Source organism: Protopterus annectens, chromosome 10.part0, assembly GCF_019279795.1.
Source record: "Protopterus annectens isolate FY-2018-M chromosome 10.part0, PAN1.0, whole genome shotgun sequence".
NCBI classification, from domain to species: domain Eukaryota; kingdom Metazoa; phylum Chordata; order Ceratodontiformes; family Protopteridae; genus Protopterus; species Protopterus annectens.
Genome location: NC_056744.1, coordinates 272969271 through 272981721, shown reverse-complemented (window position 1 = coordinate 272981721; position 12451 = coordinate 272969271).

The window sequence follows — 12451 nt, the reverse complement described above, 5'->3', positions numbered from 1 at the left end:
TCCTTTAAGCTTTTGGACATTGGCTAAAACTTTACCTACCCTCTTAGAGCCTTTGTTAGGCAATGCCTAAAACAAAACAATCTTAAGGTGTTACTGCTCATTGCTCAGATCCTAAACAAAAAACTCCACACCCTTAAAACCCTCATCACTCTGGAGAGTGCAGGCATTTGTTCTGTGACTGAAACATTGTGTAAAGCCATATAAAGTGCTCCACGTCTGCAAGGCTACAGTGCTTTCCACACATTTAGTCCAACAACAGCAAATAGTGGGGCCAGAGGTGAAAGTGCATTGATCTATGTTAGCGACAAACATACCACCAGGTTGGTGAAACAGGATGATACCATGGAGCTTATCCAAGTACAGGTCACCATAGGTAAAGTCTCTCATCATATCATGGTTAGCTATAGATCATCATGTATGTCCCTGGAGTCTCATAACTCTTACCTAAACTTACAAGAGGTGCTCCTCATCCAACCCAACATCCTATTCATGGGTGACTTTAACTACCCCTCAATAGACAGAGAAATGTACACATCCTCAAACTCAAAGGCACAACACTTTATGTACTTTATTAACACTAACACCCCAGAAAAGAGAGTGCATGCTCCAACAAGAGGATCATGCATACTGGATTTGTTAGTTAACAGCATTGGAAAGTGTTGCACCCTGGCACCCCCCTCCTTTCGTGCCTTCACTAGTGAGTTTGGATCACAAAGTTGTCTCACTTGAAGGAAAAATCAACCCAGAAAAAAAATCATCTAAGCTGGTAACAGGAACTACTCAAAGACAAACTACATTCTATTAAGTAACAGTTTGTCAAAATTCAAGGCTATCCCCACCCAAAGATCCCAGTTACCTCATCAGAATTATTCACAGAGCCACTATACAAACATATGGATGACTTCATTGAGGCTGACATACCTACCAGAAATAAACCAAAAACAAACATACAAAAACAAACCCTACTGGGGGAATCCTCACCTAAACAACGTATATGATAAAAGAAAAAAACTCATTGCCAAAATCAGGAAAAACAACTTCCATAAAGGCAAGTTCTCTGATATACAACTAAACAAGAAACTATGAGATCTAATTAAGTCCAGCAAGGCCAGCTATGAGGTCAGGATTGCCTCACAGGCTAAGGACAATCAGAAGGCCTTCTTTAGCTATGCCCAGATCTTTAGAGGTAGCACACAAAAGTGTGCTGACCTAGTGTATAATATCACCTACATTGATCAGGGTGACATAGCAAATCTACTGGCTAATAAATTCAACTCAAACTTCACCCCCACACCACCCCCAACCCCAACTCCATCAGATGAAATCTCCTCCAATCTACTTTCCCCAGCTATCAACAAGGACCAGGTGCTGGCAGCACTAGGTAAAGTCAAGACCACTCCTTCCATGGGTCCAGATAACATCCCTGGTTGCCTCCTGAACATTCTAGAACCTAAACTATCAGGTCGACTTGAGATGCTCTTCAACAACTGTCTTGAAAAAGGCTATGTTCCAAGCGAATGGAGGACCACAACAGTCAATCCCCTTTACAAGAGTGGACCATGAACCGACCTAGGGAACTACAGACCCATCAGTCTAACAAGCCTAATATGCAAAACCATAGAATAAATTATCAGGAAAATGATAAAGAAGGACAATAGTCCCATCCCAGATTGGATTTGTTAAGGGATGTCATGCCTACTTACCTGGTAGACTTCTTTGAGAGGGTTACCAAGGCAATGGATGAGAGTAAAACAGTGCATATGTCATATCTTGACCTGGTTAAGTCAATTGATACAATACTCCATGTACACATTTTTGACAAGCTGTCTGAGATAGGCGTAAAATCTTACATAACTGCTAAATTGCTGTCTGGCTCACAGACAGGACCCAAGAAGTCAGCATTAACAAGACCTCCTTCACCAACAGACTGGTCACCAGTAGAGTACCTCAGGGCACCGTGCTGGATGTGCTCCTGTTTGGCATCTACTTCAAGGCTAATGTTAAAGGTCTCTGGCTCAGCAAGTTCACAGATGACTGTAAACTGGGAGCTATTATAGATTCACACAAGACACAGCATCTTGCAAGTGGGTTTAACATGGACAACTGACTTGTGAAAAAGCCATGGCCCAAACCTCAATGCCAAAAATGCATTAAAAGGCTCTTTCGGAAACTGTCAATGCAAGTTAATTACTCCATTGATAAAATGTCCCTTACAGCTGACCAAGTGTTAAAGGATCTGGGAACATAAGTAGACAGCTATCCAGCATTTGATTGATGAGTAAGTCAGATAATAAGAAAATCATCCTATGCCACCCAACCTATAGGTAAGGGCATAGCATCCAGATCCAAGAAAGTTTTAGTACCACTCCACTGACCCCTTATTAAACCTATCATTGAATACAATGCCCCCTTTGGCATGTATCTAACTAGGCACTTGTGATAGTGTGAATGCCCACAAAGGTTTCTTAACAGAAGAATTCAGGCCATGAATACCCTGTCCTACAGTAATCATCTAAAGGCTCTGTCTCTGTATTCAGTCGCCTACAAGCTGCTGATAGTAGATCTTTGCCTAGTTTACAGGACTTCCTCAGACCCAGCCTCAATGGATCTGTTGTACATGTAAAAAACAAACTGCAGTAGAAATACTAGATCCAGGGATCTGACCTTCTTTTGTGACAAAAACAGAAAATGCTAGAGAGACAGATACGTGTCTCAAAGGATTCCAGTATTATGGAATAGGCTTCTCAGCCATGTAAAACAGAGTTTATCCCTGACCCTATTCAAATGAAATCTTGACAATTAGATGGGAAATCATAAATTTATCTGAGGTCTGGCCCCCATGTTTCTTATGGAGAGAGGCGATCAATAAGAAAAGTATTATCCTAACATCCCTCATTCAAATGATTAGGTGCTTGCCTACTAAAATGCCACCCCCATATAATACTTGGAAATCAAATGGTTTGGTTGAATGGCTAGGCTTGTGAGGAGTCTAGTGGTCGTTAGCTTAGTAACAACCTATGAACTTAAGAAGAAAGGCAATCTGGGCTGGTTATCTTAATGAGGGAAGGTACCTGACCCTTGAGAGGAGAAGCCAGCAATATTTATTATTGTGCATGTACAGGTCATAGTTGTATTCTTGTAAATGTTGCCAGAACTGGGAGGAGAGCCATTCTGTTATTTAGAAGGCTATCTAATTGCATTTTTTTTTTTTTTTTTTTTTTACGTTCACTCTGCCAGAGTCATATTTTGTAAGGAACATTGCATCTGAGTATAAAAGTTTGCTGTACTGTGCATAATCTACCTAAAAGGTGAATTATTTATGTTGGAACCGCAGATATATTTGTTTGAAAAAAAATATATATATTTCCTTTCTGGCTTTCATTTTCAAAAAATATGATTTTAAGCCAGAAAGCTGACTAGATTGACTTTCTGATTTGTCACAAATCAACCTAATAATACAGCACAAATTCATATGTATATGCATAATTATGTACATTGTCCAAAATGGAGTAAAGGCTTATTCAAATTCTTAATACAAAGTGATGAACTGTACATTGTTTTTGGATTTAATAACAATGACTTTCACATAAACAGACATTTTTTTCCTTTAAAAACTCCCAACATTATGTATATATATCTTGTGTATTTATTTCGTATATTTCAGTTTTAATAGCACCTGCTGTGACATGTACACATCCTGGGACGATTTCATGAAGGCACCAGAAAGTATACATTGAAATTTGCATGTTGTGGTACCTTTCTCCAACTCTCAAAAGGGCTGGCCCCACACTGGTGCTGAATGCTAATGAAGCATTCCACAGAGTGAGACATATGCTAATTAGCCCTGTACTCTCTCCACAAAGCCAGCTCCAAGAAGGCTTCTACATGGTTAAGTGATGTGAGAATGCACTCAGCTGTGCAGATGTGCATGACCATCCCCACCAAGTCATAGCAGGATGGCTAAATGGCTGACTCAACTGTCAAACATAAATGGGTGGGGTGTGGCCACCAAATATCATTGCTTCCTTTTATGGTACCATATCATCACCAACAGAAAAGAGGGATGAGGGAGTGGGGGAATACACTAGACTACTAGGGATTCATCTGTAAAGTGCAGTATTGGCAGCAACATTACGACCGGGACCAGGGTGTTTGGTGCTGCACTACATCACCAGGGAATACTCCATAAAGTGTCCTAGGGTGCATACATCATAATGTCTATCATACAGTGGGGTGGAGAGATGAATTAGAAACCAGACAGTAATCTTTAAAGTGCCATAATGGCACCAACTTTACTACTGGACAAAATTAAGTGTCATAATGGCATAGACGTCATAAAGGAGATCAGAGGGGGTATACATTAGACAATAACAATGATACTTTAAAGTGCCATATCAGCACTTGCATTGTGGGGATACACTAATCTACAAGAGCCTAATATTTATGTGAAGTAGTGTGTGTGTGTGTGTGTGTGTGTGTGTGTGTGTGTGTGTGTGTGTGTGTGTGTGTGTGTGTGTGTGTGTGTGTGTGTGTGTGTGTGCTGTGCATGTGTGTGTGTGTGTCTGTGTATGTGAGTGGGTGTTCATGTGTGTGTGTGTGTGTGTGTGTGTGTGTGTGTGTGTGTGTGTGTGTGTGTGTGTGTGTGTGTGTGTGTGTTGGTATGTATATGTGCATGTGTGCATCTGGGGGTGGTTCCACTAGCTATACAAGCAGCATATACATACCAACACACACAGGTTGCTACCATGATGTGCAGATCAGCCATGGTCTGCTTGTCATTGTGGTAACTGTTTTCAAGAAACATGTAAATTAACCAGAAGTGAGGTCTTACCTCATCACAGATGGCATGTTTCTGAATTGCAAATGGGCATGTTGTGGCAGAAGGGCCTTGCTTCCAAGCATGAGTGGTTGAAGCTTTAATGAATTCTTGGGCATATGTTGCCTTACAAAATTCCTGGTGGAAAAAAAAAAAACATTTCCGCATGTAGGCCTAGTGCATGCGCCTCAAATATGGTTCAGTCTCCTAAACAGGAGTTCACTCTCTGAGCGATCATTCATCCTATTCTCTTTACTCAGTGTATTACTTAACTTAAACCACTTCCGTTAACCTTCCCTTCTTGCTTCTCTCTCCAAACCTATATTCCAGCCTCCTTTATACCTGCTTCTACATATCCCACTCTGTTCAATGTAACTTTCTACCTCCCAACCTCTATGTTTGTCATTACAAATAATATATGGGCAACAAGAACTCGCTTGCATCACAGCATTCAGGTTCTTCTGGAGCAACTATAGCTTACCTTAGCAGTTTTATCATATACTTCTGAAGCAGCATGTTCCCCAGGTACTGAAAGGTAGTTGTATGCATCTTTAAATTCATAAGCATTCAAGGTGTAGAAAGTATTGTTTTTTATGCTGTAACCTTTTTTGTGTATAATTTTCTATGCCTTGCCCACCTTATACTTGGAAGTTCTTTCTCTTTAATATAACTTACATCTTTGTTTAGTGAACTCCAGCCTAACAAATCTTAAGAGTGATTCTAGCAAAAATGCTTTCAGTGCATAAATATTTTATTTATTTACTTATTTTCTGTTAACCTGGATTAATTCCTTGGGTTGAGCCTGTAAGTGGTTTTGTTTAATCCTCATCAGCCAGCTTTGTTGATGTACTGGGATAAAGTCCAAGTGCTTTGTTTTAAAAACAACAGCTATCATCACCAGTAAAGTGTATTGTAGTATTAGGAAAAAGCCCTTACTATAACCCAAGTGATGTCAGTTTAATTAACTGCTTAGGAGCCTACTTGAAATGGAAAGGAGAGGGAGGAAAGAAGGAAGGAAGGAAGGATGAGGATTTGTCCTCATGCCTTCATTGGAGGGGATATGGATTGGAGGGGATAAGGAGGAAGCTTTTTTGAAGAAGGCCATTTTAGCAAAGCTCCAATGGAAAAAGAGACGGGGAAGATCAACCAGGCTGGAACAGTGGGTTGACTTGGGAGGCGTCCTAACCTTTTTGGCTCATGACTGGGACATAACCTAGGGAAAGTCTCATTATGCAATTCAGCTTGCCTAAAATGGTACCAACACATACAACAGAGGGAGTAGTTAGGGCACTTTGACACACAAGATAACCTCCTGTGAGCATTAGTGGAGGCTTTACAGATCTACTCACCTACCTTGGACGTTACATGTCACTGAAGTGAGTTCCAAAGGCCCCAACCCAGTTAGATTATATTAGGTAAAACCCTCTACAATGCTGCCCATGAACTGAGAGATTATGTCTCAGAGGAAAACTATGACAACACAGGACACCCCACAAAACAAAATAGATTAACCTGGGAAAAAACAAAAACAAATAAAAAAAATCATATGTTCATACGTTAAGCATTTATTTACAGTATTTACAGAAAAATCCATTATTACATATGTTTTTATTAACATTATATCACATCTTTATAGATATGCTGTTCATATGTATTCAGGTATGCTTAGATATGTTGTTTAGTAGCATGCAGATTTAATTAAAATCAATGAAACATTGCATTTATTTTGGCTGCTGGTTTTGCCTTCAGCATTTCCCTGAAAGTCTTAACCTTGTAATTTCCTGTATGATCTAAAGTAGGGAGTTTCAAGAAGCTGGTGTTATTTTAGTGAAGGCTCTTTCACTAGAATAAATAATAATAATAATAATAATAATAATAATAATAATAATAATAATAATAATAATAATAATATACTCCTTTGTTAACCAGGTAGCCTACTGGACATACAATCCCTTTTCATGGGAGAAACAGAAACAATGTCTGGTTAAGTGACTTTTTAAAGGTTACATGGTAGGCAACGTATGGAAATAAGGTACATAAAGAAAGCTGGCGATTGAATGCAGAATTCCAGGAAGTTGTCAAAAGAATGAAGGACTGCAGGAAAAAGTGGGAGTTAGAAAAACAGACCAGGCTAAGAAGGAATACTGGTTGGCTAACAATAGGGTCAGGGATAAACTCTGTTTTACATGGCTGAGAAGCTTATTCCATAGCAAAGATGCTAAGAGAGCAGTTGCAATTTAGTTATTCAGAAAGTGACTCTGTAGATGGCACAACGAATCTCTATCAGGTTGCAAGGCAAAGACAGAAAGATAAAAAAAACAATCATTAGGCACCCTTCAGAAGGCATGCCAGAAACAATATGCTCACCAGTTCACAGGACATCAGGGGCAAGTGGAAGTTTATATTTGCAGCAGCTTCTGAATGAAGAAAATCCCACAGATGCTGTACTGCCCCAGACTCCTTATACAATGACAAAAGAGGAGGAGACCACTTTAGAGGAAGAAAAACAGCACTTAGGAAAATTAAGTCAAGGAAAGCAGCAGGCTCAGATGAGGTCAAGGCAGACATGATTGAGATTTTGGGTGAGTTAAGGGAGAAATGATTCCTGATGGTATTCATATCAGTATGGAGAGAAAGGAACATCCCAGATAACTGGAGAATAAGCATACTAATGTCAGTGTTCAAGAACAAAGGGGGCAATCACAACTGTGGGCAGTATAGGGGTATCAGGCTCCTATTGCACTGCATGAAAGTTGTGGATAGGGTGACATTGACAAATACACAGAGCAGTAGAAAGTAATATGGGAGACAAGCAGTCTGGATTAAAATGAGAATGAAGCACAACTGATCTGATGTTTGCAGTGAGAAAGATAGTTGAGAAGAAGCTAGAGATATGGAAAGACTCCAAACTGGGCATTCCTCAACTTGGAAAAAACATAAGACAAGATCCCAAGAAAGCTGATATGGGCAGCCTATGATGGTACATCTCTTTGGAATGTATATATACAGATGCATGCACCAACTGGAATGTCCATTGAGATGCCTTAATAAAAGGATACAAGGCCTGAATTACATATCCTACATGGACCAGCTCAAAGCCTGCAGATTGCTAAGAGGTTACCTGTGCCTGGCATACAAGGCATCCTCTTAACACAATACAGATGGATTTACTGTAACTCAGCAAGTCAAACGGTATTGGAAAGACTTGTTATAGGGATCTAATCCCCTTCTATGACAGTTTTGGAGGGACAGGTATATCTAACAGAGGATATTGTGGATAGAAAACAGAAAATTGACCCCAAGATTGCCCCTGTACTACTAAGGATAGATGCAATTTCTATATGCTTTATCTCATTGAATGGGTTTCCTCAAGTTATCTAGGTATGATTCCATTTATTCTCATTTGGGGTAATATCAAATTATTGACCATGGGATGAGTAAGGCTAGTCTGTAACCACATGGGATGGGTAGGTTAATGTGAGCGCACAAAAATGGAAATTGTCTAAGCACAAAATGGCGCTCGAGGGCAGCTACACTAGTACTTACCTATGATGCTATGGTTCCAAATACTTGAACCATTGGTAGAATTAGTGCAGGCTATGTACAGGGACCCAATAAGTCAAGTATAAAATGTATGCTCGACTGTTGACTGTGGATGTCATATATTTGAGCTCCACTGATTTACCACTGCTTATTACTGTTGTCTGTGGCATTTGTTCTAGGACATGTATTTGTTTATTTATAGATAAGTAAACTAATCAATTCAAGGACCATTTTATGTCATGCCTCAGACCATAGACAAAAATACTATCAATAGAATATCAGTTCTATGTCCAAGTGGACTGCGAAATCAATACACCAATAAGAAGAAAGCAGTGTTGATTAGGGCTACCCACCCAGTGGTTAAAACATTGGCTCTTGATAATTGTCACTGTTGAAGTGACACTCTGGTGCAAAAAATGAAAAAAAATGGATAGATGGGTGGATGGATGGATGGATGGATGGATGGATGGATGGATGGATGGATGGATGGATGGATGGATGGATAGATGGATGGGCGGATGGGTGGGTGGATGGATTGATTAGAACTAGCATGGCACATTTTTTTCATTCAGCATCATGGCAAGTTCCATTATAAATTTTTATGATTGAGGAGTAATTGTATAATAAATCTATATAATAATTCTGCATTTATTTGTCTTGCAGAATAATGAAATATGCTGCTTAAGTCAGACCACCTCAAAGACAATTGAAATACACCTTTGCCTTTTCATGTGTGGTGATTCGACCTCTGAAGCAATATATTTAGCGATTATGGTGTGAAATATGGGTGAGGGGTTATATCCTCCTACGGAAACACCTATAAACAATTTATATCATTTTAACACACAGATAACTATAAAATGATCCATGTGAACATTACAGTCATAGGTATTAAATAGACTCAGGAAACATACCTATCAGCTTCTTAGCACAGGAATTCTGGACAAAGGACCACTAATGAAAAGGCTAAACTGCAGAATTTAAAGTATACATTCTAAATACCAGAGAACAGTATGCTATTTTTAAATATTGTGGAATAACTGTCACATGAATAAAACATTAAATCAAGCAGTGCGAGACATACTGCAGTAAGGTTCTCATTAAATAAGCTATCTAGATAATAGAGCTATGCAGGGTGTTGAAAAGTTTACTCACAACATAAACACTTGTATGGTTAAATTCACAGCTATCATTAGATGGACTCTCGAGTTGCATTCATTTCTCTAATAAAGGATTGTTAATCCACTGAAATAGATGCAGTCCACATGCTTTAAGTATAAGGACAAAAAGAGGAAGAGGAGATGTGTGCATTATGGGCCAGATTAAGATTCTTGATGTATATATATGGAATACTTCTATTTGGACTCTCCATGGTCTGCTTTTTTAAAGATATTCACTTCTTAGGGGGACATCACACTGCCCCTTTTGTCAGGTATCAGGTCAGAGATAACTATATTTTATTTATTTGGTGACAGAACAGAGTAAGTGTATGGTCTGAAGACCCTTCTCAAACATGCTCTCTACCAGAGGACTGAAATAATATAGAGGAAAATGAAGTATTCATTAAATAAATGGTACAGATACAAAATATGGTAAATGCATGTCATTTTTATACAAATACACAGATAAGGTATAATACGCAGGGTAAATATGGGGTTAAGGAAGAAAAAAGGTGAAAGGCAGGTGTGTGCTGCACTTGCACTAATAAGTACAAAAAAAAATAAATAAACAGAGAAAATAAAGAAAAAGAAAAAGCTAAATCATCTGAAAAAGACCTGTTACAAGGAATGAGATAGTAACTATCAACATGTTCTGTTATATAAAACTTTGTAGTCTCAAGTTAACTTTTGAGTTTACTTAAATTTTTATTAGGCATTAGCAATAATTTAAATAAGCATGACAGTCAATAGGCAGTGTTCCAAAGACCAAATTACCACCGTAACAGCTACAAACAAATGCAATCTGAGGGTCATGCTGCTCAATGCTAGAAGTCTAAATCTCAAAATGCACTCGCTCAAAGCACTCCTTAAAATAGAGAACATTGACATTTGTGCTGTAAGAGAGACCTGGTTCAAGGCAGCAGAAAGCACCCCTGCACTACCAGGCTATAACTTATTCCACACCTTTTAGCTGCAGAACTTGGACCGAAGCTCCAAAGGTTGTGGTGTTTCCATATTCATAAAATATGCACATACCTCCAGACTGGTAGCCCAACATAATGCATCAGAGGTACTTCAGGTGCAGCTAACATTGGGTAAGGCAGTGATTCATGTCATAGCCTGTTACAGGTCCCCAACCATGTCTCAAGACACTCATTCCGTGTTCCTAAGCATTCTGTAGAATACTTGGGTCAAACCTAACACACTCATACTGGGCGACTTCAACTACCCCTTCATTAACTGTTAAAATTACTCATGTACCAATACACTTGCCCAAAGTTTCCTGGAATTCATTAATTCCAATCCCTTGGACAAGCTCGTTCTTACCCCCACTAGAGGTAACATCATCCTTGACCTGGCTATTACTAACATGGGCAACTGTTGCTCTACACCAATAGTCAACTCCTACCTGGTTAGATCCAACTTTAAACTAATCACCTTAGCAATCCACATCCCTTCAACCCCTCCTGCAAATTTAACCACCATGAAAAACTTCTCCAAAGCTAACTTTGGGCTCATAAGAACAGAGGTGGCTAACTTCACTGCAGCCATGCAAATGGAGAATAGTTGCATGACCACTGAATCATACACCAAAGCACTGTACGGACACGTACACAAATGCATGGATCTTGCCATACCCAATAGAACCAAGATGTTCCCCTCGAAAAAAAGGAAGCCAATCTGGTGGTGCCCTGCCATAAACAAACTCTACAACAGAAGGAAGAAACTGATGTGGAACAAGCTGAAGTGCTAAGACTGGAAAAACTCCCATATCAGCCTCAACAAAAAGTTAAGATCCCGCATCAAATCCTCTAAAGCTAGCTATGAAAACCAAATTGCAGCAGATAGTAAAGACAGCCACAAGGCCTTCTATAGTTATGTAAAGAACCTCCATGGCAATACCCAGATTTGCTCTGAGCTACTGCAGAATGGTACTTCCTATAGCGAGCCAACAGATATTGTCAATATACTGGCCGGCAGATTCAGTGCCAACTTTTCCCCACTCTCCTCCCAAAGGATCAATCACAAGACCAGTAGATTGTCAGGCACCCAGTATTACTGCTGTACAGGTTAAAACAGCACTGCCCAAGACCAAGAATACAGCTTCTATGTGACCTGACAATATCTCTGGCTGTGTTCTACATGAACTACAGAGTGAACTGGCACCCCTACCAAATGGCACACTGCTATAGTCATCCCTCTCCACAAAGGAGGACTGACTACCGACCCTGGGAACTATCACCCCATTAGCCTGACAAGTCTGATATGCAAAGCTATGAAATGCATCATCATGGACCTAACAAACAAGGATATAGGGAATCACCAAACTACAGATCTCACAAACAGTTTGGTTTTGTGAAGGATAGATCATGCTTGCTCAACTTGGTCAACTTCTTTGTGTCAGTCACCAGAGCTGTGGATGAAGGCAATGTGGTTCATACAGCCTACCTTGATCTGGCCAAGGCCTTTGATACCATTCCCCACTCAAGAATCATAGAAAAACTCACTAAGCTAGGCATCAACCCCTACATCACTAGGTGGGTTGCAAACTGGCTCACAGATAGAAACCACAGTGTGTAAGTAGCTGGCTCCAAGTCAGACTGCCGACCAGTCGTGAGTGGAGTTCCACAGAGATCAGTCCTGGGTCCTTTCCTGTTTGGTATCTATTTCTCAGAAGTCCAATCCAACACAAAGGGACTCTGGCTGACAAAGTTTACACACAATTGCAAGTTGGGAGCAATTATTAACTCCCCGAGTGATGTTGACCTCCTACAGAAAGGCCTGACTGAGACCAACAATTGGTGTCAGAACGATGGCCTTAAGATCAATGCCAAAAAATGTGTTGTCATTCCCTTTGGGAAAAACCCAGTTCCCATGAACAACCACATCGTCCACTTGAACACAGAAGGCGTTATAAGAGATCTGGGAAAAC